Source organism: Myotis lucifugus, unplaced genomic scaffold (assembly GCF_000147115.1).
Source record: "Myotis lucifugus unplaced genomic scaffold, Myoluc2.0 scaffold_2, whole genome shotgun sequence".
Classification (NCBI taxonomy): Eukaryota; Metazoa; Chordata; class Mammalia; order Chiroptera; family Vespertilionidae; genus Myotis; species Myotis lucifugus.
This window is the reverse complement of record NW_005871050.1, coordinates 20,402,410-20,422,037: the sequence shown is the minus strand read 5'-3', so window position 1 is coordinate 20,422,037 and position 19,628 is coordinate 20,402,410. Positions and strand designations below refer to the sequence as shown.

The 19,628-nt window shown below is 54.4% G+C and overlaps 1 pseudogene; it reads left to right on the top strand.

Annotated features, from left to right (window-relative positions):
* Window positions 1–17,206: 17,206 nt before the first annotated feature.
* Window positions 17,207–17,865, top strand: LOC111826852 (annotated as a pseudogene).
* The last annotated feature ends 1,763 nt before the right edge of the window (window positions 17,866–19,628 follow it).

Sequence of the window (19,628 nt, the reverse complement as noted above, 5' to 3'; positions counted from 1 at the left end):
CTGGGATACACCCCCCACACACCCACACTCCCACACACACATATGCTCAGCAAGATCTTGATCTACAATGGTGTGCCCTGACTAGAGGGTCAGCCTGAGACCACTTGGGGCTGAGGTCCAATCCGAATCTTGAGCTCAGCACCTGGCTGCAGGACTTGGCACATGACTCTGGCACAGACCACAGAAGGACTCAGAGCACTTGAAGGGGCACCTGTACCACACCCACAAGACAGGCCAATGGTCTTTCGGGCAGCTTTCTCTAATCCCGCCCAGACATGGCGGCCGCCATGGTCCTGAGTCTTGGCTTCCTATGGGGGGACAGGCGCCCGAGAGCCCTACGCCTTGTGGTCAGAAGCCCGTGTCTACATCTTTCTAGGTTGGCCAGCATCTGGCCAACTTCTTCACCTTCGGGACCAGAACCATAGACTCTGTGCATGTCTTCAAGCCCCTGTCGGTATCCTAGACTGCAAAGGACCTTGCAGGGTTTCAAGGAGCAAAGCGCGACCACTTGATGGCAGTAAGGTACCGCTGATGTGAATCTCGCCTTTTCCTGGCACCATCCCCTTGTACTCCCTCCGCCCTTCGCTACCAGAAAAAAAGATACACAGGTATCATATCTGAACCACAGGACAGGGCTCACCCAATTGGCCTCTCTGATGGTGATTGGGAAGAGTACACACACTGCCAAGTGAACTTTCCTTGAATGAGCTACTGAACAAATGAACGTCAAGGAGACCTTGTGACTCAGCTGTCTGAGGGTCCATTGGATTTCGCGCTGCACGCGATAATTAAAGTGCTGCGCCAAGGTTGTCCTGAGCGCGTGAAACCCCTGGGGACCACACAGCCCTGTGTGCCGGGTATGGATGGCCGGCACACCAGCAAAGTGGCCAAGGAAGCCACAGGGTGGGCTCTGGAAGCAGGGGTCCTCGCCCAGCTGGACGCCTGGGCTGCTGTGGGCTGAGGGGCGTGGCCTCGGCGGCAGCCATGTTGTCAGCTCAGGTGCTCCAGCTCCTACTGAGGACTGTGGCCTGGGGGCGTGCGCTGGTTGCAAGAGCCAGGTCCACCCGCGGGGTCCAAGTTGGGAGCGCCCTCCGGAGGTGTGTGACCTGACCCCCATGGAGACGGGGAAATGGGAGGGGGCTGGAGCTCCAGGAGGACACCCTCTTCCTGAGCCTTTGGAGCATTTCCCCGAGCTTGAGCGTGCATTTGCGCACTCCTTACTGTGCTGGTCCCAGACAAGGCAGAGTCCAGCAGGAGCAGGGCAGATTAGAGTGAAGAGCTGTGTGTGGCATCCTTGGGCTCGCGCCTAAAAGGGATCCTGCGTCCCAGGACTCAAGGTGTCCCACAGGGCTCTTGCTGTTCCATGGGACAGAGAATGCCCACGCCCACTGGGCACTAAGTGCATAAGCTCGGATCAGGTCACAGGGGGCCAGGATGCCCATTTGGAGAAGAATTCATCGTCTGGATTAAGTTAATAGACATCAGTTTCCCTCACTTCACCTCCAGAACGCCAGTGCGTAAGCGCTCTGCACACCGCCCCCTTCGGAAGAAACCCCTCCTCCAAGGGCACCCTGGGATACACCCCCCACACACCCACACTCCCACACACACATATGCTCAGCAAGATCTTGATCTACAATGGTGTGCCCTGACTAGAGGGTCAGTCTGAGACCACTTGGGGCTGAGGTCCAATCCGAATCTGGAGCTCAGCACCTGGCTGTAGGACTTGGCACATGACTCTGGCACAGACCTCAGGAAGGACTCAGAGCACTTGAAGGGGCACCTGTACCACACCCACAAGACAGGCCAATGGTCTTTCTGGCAGCTTTCTCTAATCCCGCCCAGACATGGCGGCCGCCATGGTCCTGAGTCTTGGCTTCCTATGGGGGACAGGCGCCCGAGAGCCATAAGCCTTGTGGTCAGAAGCCCACCTCCATAGCTTCCTTGGCCCGGGAGCACCTGGCCAACCTCTTGACCTCCGCGACCCGGACCCATAGACTCAGTGCTTGTCTTTATGCCCCTGTTGGTCTGCTAGACTGTAAAGAACCTTGCAGGGTTCGCGAGGAGCAAAGCGCGACCACTTGATGGCAGTATGTTACTGCTGATGTGAATCTCGCCTTTTCCTGGCACCATCCTTTTATACTCCCTCCGCCCTTCGCTACTAGAAAAAAAGATACACAGGTATCATATCTGAACCACAGGCCAGGGCTCACCCAACTGGCCACTCTGAGGGTGATTTGGAGGAGTACACACACTGCCAAGTGAACTTTTCTTGAATGGGCTACTGAACAAATGAATGTCATGGAGACCTTGTGACTCAGCTGTCCGCGGGTCCATTGGATTTCACGCTGCCCGCTATAATTGAAGTGCTGCGCCAAGGTTGGCCTGACCGGGCGAAACCCATGGGGATCACAGAGCATTGTGGGCCGGGTATGGGTGGCCGCACACCTGCACAGTGGCCACGGAAGCCACAGGGTGGGCTCTGGAAGCAGGGGTGCTGGCTCAGCTGGGCACCTGGGCTGTTGTGGGCTGATGGGCGTGGCCTTGGCCGCAGCCTCGTTGTCAGCTCAGCTGCTCCAGCTCCTACTGAGGACTGTGGCCTGGGGGCTTGAGCTGGTTGCGAAAACTAGGTCCACCCGTGGGCTCCAAGTTGGGAGCGACCTCCGCAGGCATGTGACCCGACCACCATGGAGACGGGAAAGGGGAGGAGGCTGGAGCCCCATGAGCACACCCTCTTCCTGAGCCCCTGGAGCATTTCCCCAAGCTTGAGCGCGCATCTGCGCACTCCTGAGGGTGCTGGTCCAAGACTAGGCAGAGTCCAGCAGCTGCAGGGCAGGTTAGAGTGAAGAGGTGTGTGTGGCATCCTTGGGCTCGCGCCTAAAAGGAATCTGCGTCCGAGGACACACACTGTCCCACACGGGCTCTTCCTGTTCCATGGGACAGAGTGTGCCCACGCCCACTGGGCACTGCGTGCGTACGCTCGGATCAGGTCACAGGCGGCAAGGATGCCTATGTGGAGGAGAGGCAATCATCATCTGGATTAAGGTGCTAGACATCAGTTCCCTCACTTCAACTCCAGAACTCCCCGTGCCTAAGCGCTCTGCGCACCGCCCCCCCTCGGAAGACACCCCTCCTCCAAGGGCGCCCTTGGACACACACATCCACACACCCACACACACAAACACACATACACTCAGCAAGATCTTGATCTACGCCCTAACCGGTTTGGCCCAGTAGATGGAGCGTCAGCCTGTGGACTGAGAGGTCCCAGGTTGGATTCCGGTCAAGGGCATGTACCTTGGTTGTGGGCACATTCCCAGTGGGAGGTGTGCAGGAAGCAGCTGATCGATGTTTCTCTCCCATCGATGTTTCTTAACTCTCTATCCTTCTCCCTTCCTCTCTGTAAAAAATCAACAACAACAAAAAATATATATAAAAAAATATCTTCATCTACAATGGTGTGCCCTGACTAGAGGGTCAGCCTGAGACCACTTGGGGCTGAGGTCCATTCCGAATCTGGAGCTCAGCACCTGGCTGTAGGACTTGGCAATGACTCTGGCACAGACCTCAGGAAGGACTCAGAGCACTTGAAGGGGCACCTGTACCACACCCACAAGACAGGCCAATGGTCCTTCTGGCAGCTTTCTGTAATCCCGCCCAGACATGGCAGCCGCCATGGTCCTGAGTCTTGGCTTCCTACCAGGGACAGGGCCATGAGAGCCCTACACTTTGTGGTCAGAAGTCCGTCTGTACAACTTCCTGGCCCGGCCAGCACCTGGCCAACCTCTTCACCTCTGGGACCAGGACCCATAGACTCTGTGCATGTCTTCAAGCCCCTGTCGGTCTCCTAGACTGCAAAGGACCTTGCAGGGTTTGCAAGGAGCAAAGCGCGACCACTTGATGGCAGTAAGGTACTGCTGATGTGAATCTCGCCTTTTCCTGGCACCATCCCCTTGTACTCCCTCCACCCTTCGCTACAAGAAAAAAAGATACACAGGGGAGAAACCAAGATGGCGGCATAGGTAAACACGAGAGTTTGCTGCCTCGAACAACCACTTCAAAAATACAACTAAAAGATGGAAGGGACATCATCCAGAACCACAGGAAAGCAGGCTGAGTGGAAGTTCTACAACTAGGAGGAAAGAGAAAAGCATACCGAGGCTCAGAGGAGGCGCAGTGCTGAAGTAAAATACTAAGGTTCGGAGTGCATGCGGAGCGGGCTGGAGGCTGAGGGCATGGTTGTCGTTTTCAATTGGGAGGGAGTCTCAGGCTCTGAGCTCCAGTTCCGGGCGAGTCTCTAAGAACCCACACTCATAAGGGAGAAGTGGGACTGTCTGGCATCGCTCAGAACCCTAGGGCAGCTTTCTCTCCGTGGGGCTTGCAGCGACTACTGGGACACTGAGAAGCAGAGCCTCTGAGGGCAAGGCTGAGAGCAGCCATAATTGCTAACCCCGCCCTATTGATCCCGTGGGACCCGCCCCGCCAAAACCCTGCAGGGAGGCTTTTGCTGGATAGCCTCAGGCAAAGGCTAGATTAGCACCTCCCTAGAGATCCAGGAGCCAGGAAGCCCAGAGGTCAGAGTGGGACCATCCAGTTTGCAGCTTCGTGGAAACATAAAAGACACACTCAGGGGGCAGACTCAGTGAGCACCAAAGCCCCATCGAAGCAAGTCTAGCCCCAGAGGGGTGTCTCCAGCACAGTTCTCCCACTGCAGACACAGCTGATTCTCACAGCCAATTGGCCTGGAGGTCAATTCCTCACAGTGATAACTACAATAATCAAGGCTTAACCACAACAAGACTGTGCACAAAGCCCACAAGGGGGTGCACCAAGAGTGTCTACCTCAGGTAATTGGGACACTTAGCACAGAAAGGCACTCTATCGACACAGCGAAGCATAAAAAATGCCGAGACAAAGAAACAGGACACAAACGACAGAATTGGAGGAAAGCAAACTGTTGGATATAGAGTTCAAAACCACACTTTTAAGGTCTTTAAAGAACTGTTTAGAAGCCGCCGATAAATTGAGTAAGGCCCTCGAAAAGACTGGTGAGACTGCCGATAAATGTAGTGAGATCTTCAAGAAGACTGGTGAGACCGCCGATAAATGTAGTGAGATCCTCAAGAAATCTAATGAGACCCTCCATGTAGTGATAAAGGACCAACTAGAAATTAAGCATACACTGACTGAAATAAAGAACATTATACAGACTCCCAACAGCAGACCAGAGGATCGCAAGAATCAAGTCAAAGATTTGAAATACGAAGAAGCAAAAAACACCCATCTGGAAAAGCAAAATGAAAAAAGAATCCAAAAATACGAAGATAGTGTAAGGAGCCTCTGGGACAGCTTCAAGCGTACCAACATCCGAATTATAGGGGTGCCAGAAGATGAGAGAGAGCAAGACATTGAAAACCTATTTGAAGAAATAATGACAGAAAACTTCCCCTACCTGGTGAAAGGAATAGACTTCCAAGTCCAGGAAGCGCAGAGAACCCCAAACAAAAGGAACCCAAAGAGGACTACACCAAGACACATCATAATTAAAATGCCAAGAGCAAAAGACAAAGAGAGAATCCTAAAAGCAGCAAGAGAAAGAAAATCAGTTACCTACAAGGGAGTACCCATACGACTGTCAGCTGATTTCTCAACAGAAACTATGCAGGCCAGAAGGGAGTGGCAAGAAATATTCAAAGTGATGAATGCCAAGAACCTACAACCAAGACTACTTTATCCAGCAAAGCTATCATTCAGAAGTGAAGGCCAGATAAAGAGCTTCACAGATAAGAAAAAGCTAAAGGAGTTCATCACCACCAAACCAGTATTATATGAAATGCTGAAAGGTATCCTGTAAGAAGAGGAAGAAGAAGAAAAAGGTAAAGATACAAATTATAAACAACAAATACACATCTATCAACAAGGGAATCTAAAAATCAAGTGAATAAATAATCTGATGAACTGGTGATTGTAATAGAATCAGGGACATAGAAAGGGAATGGACTGACTATTCTTGGCGGGGGGGGGGGGGAGGAAGAAAAGGGTGTGGGGGTGAGTGAAGAGATTAGACAACAATTGTGCACCTATGGATGAGGACAGTGGGTGGGGAGTGAGGGCAGGGGGGGGGGTTGGAACTGGGTGGAGGGGAGTTATGGTGGGAAAAAAGAGTAACTAATGTAATAATCTGAACAATAAAGATTTAATTAAAAAAAGAAGATACACAGGTATCATATCTGAACCACAGGACAGGGCTCACCCAATTGGCCACTCTGAGGATGATTGGGAAGAGTACACACACTGCCAAGTGAACTTTCCTTGAATGGGCTACTGAACAAATGAAAGTCATGGAGACCTTGTGACTCAGCTATCTGCAGGTCCAATGGATTTGGCGCTGCACGCCATAATTGAAGTGCTGCGCCAAGGTCGGCCTGAGCGCCCGAAACCCCTGGATGTGGGCAGGGGCTGGTCTGAGCCCGGAAAGCCGACCGAGGTCACCTGTTGAGAGCAGAAGACAGGCTACGGTGCCAGGAGAACAGGGGACCTCCATATACCTCTGCCCAGAAGGAGCTGTGACTCCATGTCGCATGGGACTGGAGTGCTCAGGCATGGTTGGAGGAGACCCCTGAGGATAACGTTCTCTAATGGGTAGAGAGGACAAGGTTCCGGCTCCTTGGGTGGGAGAATTTGGTGGCCCAGAGAGATGAGGAGGGGGATCTGAGATGCCAGAACTGCTTTGGTGGCCTTTCCAGGCCCCTTCCTGCTGGGGAGAAGATCCCAAACCCTCCCCAACACCCCAAGACAAGCAAAGGGGCTGGGTAGACTTGTAAGGCTCTGCTGCCTCCTTCCACCTTTTTTGATCCACAAAGGGCCAGGCTCCCTGAAGGATGGATGTGTGGAGCCACAGTGCCATCCAGCAGAATCCTATTCCAGTCTCAGCAGCAGCGCAGGGCCCCTGGGCCTTGGGATCCGCAGGGGAAGGCCTATGGCGGTCGCCAGGCGGGCTGGGTCTGGGGACCACACACCACTGTGGGCCGGGCCTATGTGTCCAAGGAAGCCACAGGGTGGGCTCTGGAAGCAGGGGTGCTCGCATAGCTGGGCGCCTGGGCTGCCCTGGTTTGAGGGGCGTGGCCTCGGCGGCCGCCATGTTCTCAGCTCAGCAGCTCCAGCTCCTACTGGAGCCTGTGGTCCTGGGGACTGCTGCTGGTTCTGGGAGCTAGGTCCACTCGTGGGCTCCCTGTGGGGAGCACCCTCCGGAGGCCTGGGACCCTACCACTAGGGAGACGGGGAAAGGGAAGGGGGTGGGAGCCCCGTGAGTACACCCCCTTCCTGAGCCTGTGGAACATTTCCCGTACACTTGTGCGCTGGCGTATGGTCAGGAGGGTGCTGGTCCCAAACAAGGCAGAGTCAAGCAGGCTCAGGGTAGGTTAGAGTGAAGAGGTGTGTGTGTCATCCTTGGGCTCGTGCCTAAAAGGGATCCTGCGTCCCAGGCCACAGAGTATCCCAAAAGGGCCCTTCCTTTTTCTTGGACAGAGTGTCCATGTCCATGGGAACTGTGTTCGTACCCTCAGATCTGGTCACAGGGGGCTAGGATCGCTATGTGGAGAGCGACCGCGTTCTCTGGATGGAGGTGATTGAGGTCCATTTCCCTCACTTCTCCTTCACAAGGCGGAGTGCCTCGGTGCTCTGTGTCCCTCAGAGGCACGCCAACACACAAATATAGGGGTACAGGCACACACACACACTGACTTGGGCAGTGGGTCCTTGTTCTGTCCGGCGGGTCCTTGATCTGGGGATGCAGCAGTTGGTCCTGGCCAGAAGGGTACAGTAACACCCCCGTGGCTGAAGGCCAATTTGAACACTTAGGTCAGGACCTGGCAGGGCTTGGCTCTGGACGCTGGCCTCCAGGGCCTCTGCCTGCACAAGGACTAAATCCTCTTGGCAAAAGGTCAGGGGACTCAAAACTGAGAAAACAAGGGACAGGGAACAGGGGAGCTCATTTTGGCACCCGTCCTGGACACATGAATGCAAGCAGTGTGATCTCAGCCAGGAGGTGAGCCTGAAGATGAGCTCCCAGAGACCAGCTGACCCCCAGCAGGGAAGAGCTCGCCAGGGGCCTCAAAAGAGCCACCCAAGGAGTTCTTCCCTGCAGAGGCTCTTCGGACCCTCGGGGTCTAAGTGGAAATGCTCCTCATTCCTGGCTTCGGCAGACAGGCTGCCCCTGTGGTGGGCAGGTGGACAAGGGGAGTGGGCGGGGGGAGGGGCTCCTTTCTGTCAATCCAGCTGCTTTGAGCTGGAGGCAGCATCTTCACACTTTCCCTGGCTTCAGTGGAGACCTGAAGAGTCAGTGGTGAGTGCAAGCCAGGGCCGTTCCTTCTCTTCGCCCAAGTGCTGCTCAGGGCCTCTTGATGGAAGGTGGCCAAGAATACTCAAGTCTGAAAATCAATGTATGGCCGGTCGTTTGTTCCCTCAGCTTGGGTCCGCTGCCAGGTTTACCAAAAGGTCCTCTCCCTTCAGGAAGTCACATCCAGGTTCCTTCTGGGCTGGCCTGGGTAGGAATCCTGGAAACCCTGAGGATTGGCACCATGCCTGCCTCACTTCGATTCTCCGGGGTGGGGGTAGGGGGCAGGAGGGCAGGGGAAGAGGGTTGAAACGGGTGGCAAAGGACTCGCTCTGCCCTGCCCCCTTCGTCTGGGTGAGGGCCTTGGTGAGGGGTGCTATCTTATGCGCCCTCTAGCTGGGTTTCTGGGTCCCCTGGCTCCGGGAAGGCGGGGTTCCACCTGTGCTCCCTGAGAATGTCACTGGCCTGCCTCTCAGGCCTCCAACTTCCAAGGAACTCCCCTGCCTGCTTCTGAGGGGGCTGGAGGGTGGGGAGGTGTCCCTGACAAGGCCGCACCTGCTCTGGCTCCCAAGGAGAAGGGGCACCAGGCCAAAGGCCCTGGCCTAGGCTCAGTGGCAGCAGCTGCAGCTTCCTTTGTCCCTTCCAGTCATGGCGGCCACCATCGTTCCCAGAGTGTCTTGGCTTCATGTGAGGCGGAGGCAGAGCACCCTGTCCTCAAGAAGCCCATCTCAAAAGCTTCCTTGGGAACCACCAATGCCTTGCCAAGGTCTTGACTTCCTGGGATCCTGATACCTGTCTCCCTGTGGGAAGCCTCACGCTCTTGTCACTCTCCTCAACTGGAAGGGAGAGCACAGGGCTCACGAGAGCACAAAGCCATTCCGCTTGATGGCAGTATTGCACCACAATGCCAACCTGTCCTCTTCCCTCCGCCCTTCAAGAAGGAAAAAACTGTCAACTGGTGTCCCAATGACACAACAGGGCCAAGCTGGCTCAGGCTTCTCAGGCCCAAAAAGGGAGAGTGGCCTTTCTTGAGCATCCATTCCAATGGAGAAATTCTGGAAGAAATGGGTCCACAATCCATTCATGGCAGGCCACAGGAAAGGGTAGGCCTTCAAAATAAAAACAACACAAGGAAGGGGTGTATTTCTCCACACTACCAGTTTGGCCATAGCCGGGTATCTTGACAAGGTGAACCGGAGGGCCTCAGTAAAAGCAAAGGCCCTCAGAGTCCCAGCCAATGAATGGGTTGGCATGAGGGCACCACTCTAATAAAAGGAACCCCAAACAAACAGGCCGAGGCTCACCCACTTGGCCACTGTGAGGGTAGCTGTGTGCCTCCAGGTTTGTGGCTCCAGCCTGCAGGGACTCCCTCCTCTTGGTTGGGTTTCTGTAAGGCCCCTTCCTGACCCCAAAGCAGCAACTCCCCATCCAGGCGCCTTAAGGGCAGACCTGATGGTACCCGCAGCTCCAACTTTAGCAGTCCAGGTCCTCCCCCCACCACCCCCAGACCTGGGGGAACTGGCAGACACAGTCCGCCAAGCCACCCCAACTAGTGTGTGTGTGGTTGCGGGTGCGGGGAGTTGGTGGGGGAGGAATGAGGCACCTTCTGAACAGGGCATGCTTGACAATCACCTAAGGGCCAGCCCTTCTGCGTGGTCTCAAGCAGTGGGATGTGAATGGTAGCCACATATCAGCTTCATCCCCCCCCCCACACACACATCTACTACCTCCACCTCACCCTCACAAGCAGCGCACCCTCACAATATTCCTGCATCAGCAGTGCCCAAGTGTTCCCCAGCCTGGTGAAGGCACAAGGTTCAGTGAGCTGGGCCCAAGAGTGAACGGGAGCCTACAGGACGAGGCCAATGTGTATGGAGGGCAGCACTCATGTAACAGGAGGCTAAAGGCCTCCAGGGCCTGGCCCTCCTTGACAGAGCAGCTACCCTGACAGGGAAGGTTCTGCCTAGGGCCAGGACTGCTGCTTCTCCTGGACCAGGTGGGGAGACTCGAAAGGTCATGTCAGCAAAGGCTGGCTTGATGGAGCTGAGGCCTGAAACAGGCCCAGGCCCAGACCCTCAACCCACCTGCAGCTGGTCTGACTGGCGGGTCAACAGGCACCAGCCATCTCTTCTCTGGCCCCACACAGTTCCACGGGACTGACCGACCATCTGTCTGGGGAGGAGGGCACCTGTCCCAGGATGGGCCCACATGACAATGTACCAACCTTTTCTTCTGGGCGGACGCAGGTCACGCACACTGACACTGTAGTCCCTATAGGTCTGGAGGCCGCCTCCTCGCCAAGTGGGCTGAAGACAGAAGAGAGGAGAGCAAGAGAGCAAGGGAAACCTGATGTCCCAGGAGAAGAGACACATGAAATGCCCTAGGCTCCTACCCCGAGGCAGGGACAAGGCCAACCCAGCCGGCTAGCTGTCACCAAAGAGACGGAGAAAATCAGGCGGTAGGACCGGAGGCCCACTCTGCACACATGTGTCAAAGCCAGCTGAACCATACGCTGTGACAGAGGCCCAATGGAGAGGGCCCTCGGACGCTGCCTGTTGGCTTTCATTTTCACTCAACCCCAGAAGCACGAAGCAACACGGAACTGCGGTGGGCGCTGCAGGGTGCCTGTGGGAAAACGCAGCGGCAAGGTGGGTACCCTCACGGTGAGGGGCTTCTGTGTTCCTGGGGAGGAACTCTTATCTACAGGGGCATGGCCGGTGTCACAAGGAACGGGAGGGGAGACAGGAAACGGCCTACGCGTGCGCACATGCATGCACACTCGCGATGTCCACGTGTGCAGTGACTGCTACATTGGTATTCATGAACGAACGATGGATTAAGATGAGCAAGAATGAACAGGTGCACCAATGGATGCACTGGACGAATGACTAACAGCATGAATGAATACAGGGGGGGTTGGTGGTGGTGTGATCTCCGTAGAATGCACACACACTACCAAAGTGAACTCCCAGGAAGGGTCTACTGAACTGATGGCCCTGGCCTAGGTCTTCTGACCATGTGGGTGGAACCGCTGGTGTCTCCGCTAGGTCCGTGGACCGCACCGCCACCAGCCACCTTTCCACTGGGGCGCCCAAGGTTGGAGTGACCGCCTGAAATCCGTGGAGGTGGGCAGGGCCTGGCCACCAGAGCCCTGGAACCTGACCCAGGGGCCCCGAGGAGAGCAGAAGAGAGGCCAGGGTGCCAGGAAAAGAGGGGAAGTCCAAATCCCGGTGTCCAGGGCCAGCTGTGAACCCATGTCCCATGTGTCTGGAGCGCTTGGACGGATGAGGTCCGGCTGGTCGGACAGAGAAGAAGACCCCTGAGGATAGCCGTGGGCCAATGGGTAGAGAGAACAAGGTCTCTGCTAGCTGTTTAGGGGGACAGGAAGGTCCAGAGAGATGTAGAGAGGGATCCCAGATGTGAGAATTACTTTGGTGACATTTGCAGGCCCCTTCCTCCTGGCTACAAGAAGGCCAAAGGCAAAGATATGGGCTCCCCAACACCCCAGCCCAGGCAATGGGGCTGCTTGTGCTTGGAAGGCTTCTGGCGCCTCCTTGCACCTTTTCTGATCCACAAAGGGCGGAGGGAGGCCAGGCTCATGGGGACAGACGGATCTGTGGAGCCACAGTACCATCCAATGGAATCCTTTTCCAGCCGCACAGGAAGCACAGGGCCCCTGTGCCTGGGGATCCGCTGGGAAATGCCTGTGGTGGTTGCCAGGAGGGCTGGGTCTAGAGACCACAGAGCATTGTGGGGTGGGTCTGGGTGGCCAGCACACCTGCACAGTGGCCAAGGAAGCCACAGGGTGGGCTCTGGAAGCAGCGGTACTGCTCAGCTGAGTGCCCAGGGCTCTAGGACTGAGAGGCATGGCCTCGGCGGCAGCCATGTTCTCAGCTCAGCAGCTCCAGCTCCTACTGGGGCCTGTGCCCCTGAGGGCTGGCTCTGCCTGTGGAAGTCAGGTCCACCCGTGGGCTCCCTGCGGGGAGTGCCCTCTGGAGGCCTGGGACCCGACCACTAGGGAGACAGGGAAAGGGGAGGAGGCGGCAGCCCCGTGAGGGACAGCCTCTTCCTGAACCCCTGGAGCTTTTGCCCTGCACTTGCGCGTGTGCTCAAGAGGGTGCTGGTCCCAGACAAGGCAGAGCCCAGCAGGAGCAGGGCAGGTTAGAGTGAAGAGGTGTGTGTGGCATCCTTGGGCTCGCGCCTGAAAGAGAGCCTGCATCCCAGGCCACACAGTGTCCCACAACAGGCCCTTCCTGTGCCATGGGACAGAGAGTGCCCACCCCCACTGGGCACTGTGTGCGATCGCTCGGATCAGGTCACAGGGGGCCAGGATGCCTATTTGGAGTGGAAATCATCCTCTGGATTAAGGTGATAGACATCAGTTCTCTCACTTCACCGCCAGAACGCCCCGTGCCTAAGCGCTCCACCCACAGCCCCCCTAGGTAGACACCCCTCCTCCCAGGGCGCCCTTGGACACACACACACACACACACACACACACACACACACACACACACACACGCAGGCTCATACGCTCAGCAGGTTCTTGATCTACAATGGTGTGCCCTGACTAGAGGGTCAGCCTGAGACCACTTGGGGCTGAGGTCCAATCCGAATCTGGAACTCAGCACCTGGCTGTAGGACTTGGTAATGACTCTGGCACAGACCACAGAAGGACTCAGAGCACTTGAAGGGGCACCTGTACCACACCCATAAGACAGGCCAATGGTCTTTCTGGCAGCTTTCTCTAATCCCGCCCAGACATGGCGGCCGCCATGGTCCTGAGTCTTGGCTTCCTATGGGGGACAGGGGCATGAGAGCCCTACGCCTTGTGGTCAGAAGCCCGTCTCTACAGCTTTCTTGGCTTGGCCAGCACCTGGCCAACCTCTTGACCTCTGGGACCCGGACCCATAGTCCCTGTGCATGTCTTCAAGCCCCTGTCAGTCTCCTAGGCTGCAAAGGACCTTGCAGGGTTCGCAAGGAGCAAAGCGAGACCACTTGATGGCAGTAAGGTACCACTGATGTGAATCTCGCCTTTTCCTGGCACCATCCCCTTGTACTCCCTCCGCCCTTCGCTACTAGAAAAAAGATACACAGGTATCATATCTGAATCACAGGCCAGGGCTCACCCAATGGGCCACTCTGAGGGTGATTGGAAGGAGTACACACACTGCCAAGTGAACTTCCCTTGGATGGGCTACTGAACAAATGAACGTCATGGAGACCTTGTGATTCAGCTGTCTGCGTGTCCATTGGATTTCGTGTTGCACGTGATAATTAAACTGCTGTGCCCAAGGTTGGCCTGACCACCTGAAACCCTTGGATGTGGGCAGGGCCTGGCCCCCTGAGCGCTGAACGCTGACCCAGGCCGCCTGAGAGCAGAAGACACTCCAATGTGCCAGGAGAACAGGGGACCTCCAGATCCTGCTGCCCAGAGCAAGCTGTGACTCCATGTGGCATGGGACTGGAGCGCTGGGGCTTGGTCGAAGAAGACCCCTGAGGATACTCAGAGAAGACCCCTGAAGATACTGTTCACTAGTGAGTAGAGAGGACAAGGTTTCCGCTCCATGGATGGGGGAATTTGGCGGCCCAGAGAGATGAGGAGAGGGACCTCAGATGCCAGAACTGTTTTGGTGGCCTTTCCAGGCCCCTTCCTGCTGGGGAAAAGACCCCAAATGCTCCCCAACACCCCAAGATAGGCAAAGGGGCTGGGTTGTCTGGGAAGGCTTCTGGTGCATCCCTGCACCTTTTTTGATGCACAAAGGGTGGAGGGAGAGGCCAGGCTTGTGGGTTTGGAGGGTTCTTTAGAGCTGCAGTGCCATCATGTTCACAGCTCAGCAGCTCCAGCTCCTACTTTGGCCTTTCGGTCTGTGGCACAGCAATGCCATTCAGTGGATTTGTTTTTTATTAGGGCCTGCAGCACAGGGCCTTTTTGCCTGGGGATGCCATGGGGCAGGTCTGTGGTTGGCAGGCAGGCTGGTTCTTGAGCCCAGAGCGTATTCTGTGGAGAGTTCAAGGCTAGATGCATCTTGAGGAACATGAGGACACATCACCTTTTCCTGACAGAGCATATACCTGTGAACCACTAGAGTACTTCAAATACCTATTTTTATTTTCAGAAACCAGAATGCCTTTAATATGCCAAATATGTGTGAGTAGTCTCCTTTGTCAATTACCCACTTATTACTTCACCCTGGCCAGCAAGAACAGTGCCTGCCAATCTACCAATCTCACTGCTGATACTTTACAATTCAGTATCACCTGCTGGCTTAGTTTCTAATCTTGCAGCTGGGGATATATAAAACCTTTATCTCTCTGGAATTGCGGAACACTTCCTGGTGATCTACCTCAACACACTTTTCTAATGCATGGAGTACCTCACTTCTTCCAACCTAAAGAAATGTCAGACAACACTGATGGATCTTCTTGCTCACTCCTTCACCCAAAACTCTAGCCAGACACTCACAGGCACACTCTTCTCTTACCTGGCTAAATTTTGACTTCCCTTTGCTGTGCCCATATATCTTCATACTACTATTAATATTTGGATACATAGTACTCAATTTATTAAAACAATTCATTCTCGTATAGCATCCATACAGCTATAAATGGTACTGTCTGAAGGACACCAAGTCCTCACTCTTACAGAATAAACTTGTTATTTTGGGCCCTTGGACAGACATCGGCAGCAATCTTCGTCAGCAAGGAACAAGTATGGGAGCTAACAATTTCTTGGAAGGCGCCTTAGAGCAGCAGTCCCCAACCTTTAGGACATCATGGGTCACCAGTGGTCTGCAGACCAGCAGCTGGTGACCGCTGCCTTAGAGCAAGCATATCAAACTCGTGGCCCACGTGCCGCATGCGGCACACAATGAATATTTTTGCAGCCCAGCCAATATAACGGTATATAAGAAACATTTTAATAAAAATTTCGTAAGTTAATTTTTACAATATTCTGTAATACATAATTATTAATAATGAACTACAATGTTCGCTAATGACTGATTACTCTAATGCTGTTGCATGCACTTCCCTTTCGCGGCTTACTCGCCCTGGCTCCTCCCAAGCGCCTCCGCGCCGTCCGGGCCATACGCGGCGCCATAAGCGCGGTACGGGCCCGTATGGCGTACCCGCCGTACCCGCCGTATGGGCCGTATGGCGTACGCGCCGTACGCGCCGTACGGGCCGTATGGCGTACGCGCCGTACGCGCCGTACGTGCCGTATGGCGTACCTGCCGTACGCGCCGTACGTGCCGTATGGCGTACCCGCCGTACCCGCCGTACGGGCCTTATGGCGTAGGCGCTGTACCCGCCATACGTGCCGTATGGCGTACGCGCCGTACCCGCCGTACGTGCCGTATGGCGTACGCGCCGTACCCGCCATACGCGGTACGGCGCGCTGTTTCTCTCCAGCAATACTAGCAACGAATATTTTAGCAGTCGATTGCCATGTCATTAGTCTTGGACTGACTTGTTTGGTGTGCGCAACAGGAAATATTTTGCTTGTGGAGAACAAGAAAAATAGTTTTATTTGGGTTACGCTTATTAATTTGTGCAGTTATTCAGTGTCTAGTAAGTTAATGTTCAAGAAAAAAATATTCATTTTTATTAAAATGTTCTATTATTTTATGTTAACAATGATTCATTTATTTCAGCCCTTTGTATTCAACATGTCTCTATTGAAATAAACCTACGTTTCTATGAAAAGTGAGGGGTTTTTTTGTGGCCCAGATAAACTTAAACCTTGTTTATTTAGTCCGTGTTAGCCTTTGAGTTTGACATGCTTGCCTTAGAGCAGCGGTCGCCAACCAGTGGTCCGTGGACCACTGGTTGTCCGTGTGGTCCGAAAGGTTGGCGACCGCTGCCTTAGAGCAGTGGTCGGCAAACTCATTAGTCAACAGCACCAAATATCAACAGTACAACAATTGAAATTTCTTTTGAGAGCCAATCTTTTTAAACTTAAACTATATAGGTAGGTACATTGTTACTAACTTAATTAGGGTACTCCTAAGGCTTAGGAAGAGCCACACTCAAGGGGCGAAAGAGCTGCATGTGGCTCGCAAGCCGCAGTTTGCCGACCACGGCCTTAGAGGATCCTACCCAGAGGAGGGAGGCCCTGCAGTTAACTTCAACACATACAAATATGAGAGGTAACAAGTATGGGAACCCAAAGCCCCACAAAGATCCGATCAGCTTGAAAGCAGTCAGAGTGGTCTTCGCCCAGAAGTTCCCAAAGAATTGGGTTTCCATACCTTGAGAGGGGGTGACTATTAGGTAGGAAGTTAGCCATGAGTGGCTGGGATGAAGCCCGCCCTGGGGTCCTGAACATGGGTTGGGCCAACATTGCCTTCACTCCGCCTCTCCTATGGGTAGCTCAGCTGACCACCAGGAAACCACCAACAGGCAAATTTGGAGCCAGCCAGTTCTTGGCGCAAGCTCAGAGGAAAAGAATATGACCTCATTGCCAATGTGACCACACTAGGACCCTGGGCTAATTAAAATGAAATTTGCATTTCAGCATGCCCAGAAGAAATATTGTTTCTATCAATCATGCCTGAATGCAGATGAAAGGCTCTGTCAAGAAAATCCCCCTTTAAACCCAGAAATTTGGGATCTCTCTCTCTCTCTCTCTCTCTCTCTCTCTCTCTCCCTCCCTTCCTTCCTCCCTCCCTCCCGCCCTCTGGACAGGCCCACTCCTTATTTGGCAGGGATCTTCAATAACCCCCATTTTATACTACTTGTATTTTTGTTGACCGTGAAATCTTTTCTGCATTGACAAAAAGAACCGAGGTCCCAGCCAGTAACCCCAATCGATAACACCTGCACTGCTCTTTGCTCTGCTGCCGCCCAGCTCCCACATCAATGGCTGCCATGGGTTTCAGAGACCTGAAAAGACCCGGTGGCCTCGCCTCCAGATGCCCAGCGACTACCAGGTGCTACATGGAGGGGTATGTGCACCACCAGCAGATGTGGCAGTATTTGAAGCAGTCCTCAACCCACCACCTGCCGACTCGTATCATCCCCCACGTTGGTATAACCATCACATCACGTCTTATGAAAAAAAAAGGTCAGCCTGCCAGGAGTGAGGAAAGCTTTGGGCAAGTGTGGCCCTTGCTCATGTGGACGATGCCACAGGAAGTACAGCTACAGAGAGTAAAGAGGTAGATGACATTGCTCTCTTTGGAGATGTTGAGGAGGAAAGCAGAGGCTAAGAGAAGAATGCCTTGCACAGCCTGAGTCAAAGAAATCCAAAAAACCTGCACTTGTTGCCAAGTCTTCCATCTTATTGGATGTGTAAGCTTGGGATGAGACACACGTATGGCAAAATTAGGGGAGCTCCACGGGAGCATTCAAGCAGACGGCTTGGTCTGGGGCTCTTCTAAACAGGATTGGGTGTGATATGGAATTAAATTCAGATACAGTGTGTAATAGAAGACAATAAAATTGGAACAGATATGCTAGAGGCGCGGATCACTGCTTTGGAGGACTCTGTGCAGTCCATGCACGTGGCTGCTTTCAACAAGGTTTAAAGTCCAACACACATAAATAAATAGTAGCAAGCCAACAGAAAAAGACATCAACAGTTCACAGAAAATAGCAATAAATACATATCTATCATCTATGTTCATTGCAACATTATTTATAATAGCCAAAATATGTAAGCAATCTAAGCGTCCATCAATAGATGGAGAAAAAAGTGGTGGATACATACAATTTGTGAATGAGACTCAGGCACAGAAAGAAAATAAAACACTGCTATCAGCAACAACATAAATAGAACTAGAGGGTATTGTGCTGAGTGAAATAAATCAGAGAAAGACCAGTAGTAGCCACCACAGGCCCAGGTCAATGGGCTGCCCCCTCGCTGCAGAACGAGCAAGTTCCCGTCCGTGCCCAGCCCCCGCGTCCACCCCGCATCACGGAAAAGCTGGGAAAGGCAAAGGGAAGAGGGCGGAGCGGACCCACCTGGCTGAGGCTACGCTGCATGGAAAGACCTGGTCAGCTCTGCTCCTCGCGCGGGCCGGCGGGCCTCCACTGCGACCCCGGCTGCTGCACCCGACCAGTTCTTCTGTTCCTTGGGATGGGTCGGGGTGAAGTGGGGATTGCAGGTAAGGTGAGGAGGCAGTGAGATTCCCGCGGCGTTGGCCCCGCCCCGGGGCGGGGTGGGAGGTCCTCAGACCGTCCACAGTGCGAGAAGGGGCGGGGAGAGGTGGGCTTGGGAAAGTCGGAGGGGAAACCTCTAGTCCTGGGCCATTTCTCAGGAGAACCTATTTGTCCCCCTTGTAGGTTCCCTGCGGGCAAGAGGGCAAACGGTGAATGCGAAAGAAGGAACAGCACAACGGAAAGTTTACCGCTCAGTAGTCGCAAAACTGGAGGGAAAATTGTTTAAACAAGTAATGCTTTCAAACGATGTTGATGTTGCAAGTTTGCATCATTCATTTGTCCGAGGGCATCAGACTTTCACTGTTCCCTCCTCAGGTGAGAGGCAGGTTCCCAAGAGCAGCACTCCCTTCGCCCCGCCACCCCGTGCCCTTCCCCAAGGACCTGCTGGCGGAGCCCCCGCCCCGTCCTCGGTTTTCCCGGGGCTGCAGCCCTGGACGTCCACACCGCCTGGTGGCGGGCGAGGAGATGCTGGGTCCGAAGTCAGAGCCGCTCACAGGTTTCTCCCGCCTGACTGGTGCCTGGATTTACTCCTTCCCTCCTATTGAAAAAAGAACGCGCTCCTCTTGCAAAATCGTGTTCACATGAGGGAGCCGCGTGTGGTGCAGAGAGGGAGAGGAAGACCAAAGCACCACGGGCCTGCAGGCCTCCGACTCCTGGAGTTTCCCGGGGCTCCTCTCCTGGCCACAAAGGACCTGTTCGAGCCCAGGCTTCCCCAACCACTGCTGTTGGCTGCTCCCAGCCGTGGGCTAGGGCTCCTTTGCCACTCATTCCCTTGCAGTTTGGGCAGCGGTGAGTGGGATTATTCAGGGCAGGAGGGAGGAGGACAGTGAGGACCCCGAGGTGCTTTGTCCGGCCCAGGCGGCTGCCTTTTTGTATTTCAGGTCAACACAGGAAATCGCACAAAACCCAGCTGCCTTCAACTCCCAGGGGGTGAAGGGACGGTTTAAGGCCCTGCCACAACTTCCCTACCTTTAAAGTGGAGCCTGAAAGAACCTTCGCCTCCTTCCAGGTGGAATTACCTGACCAATCCCAGGGCCCTGGATCTCAGCTGCCCTGCTGGATTCCTCCCAGTGTTTCTTATCCTTCATTTTAGGGAGTAGTGGCCACTTCCCCATGCAGAGATCCACGT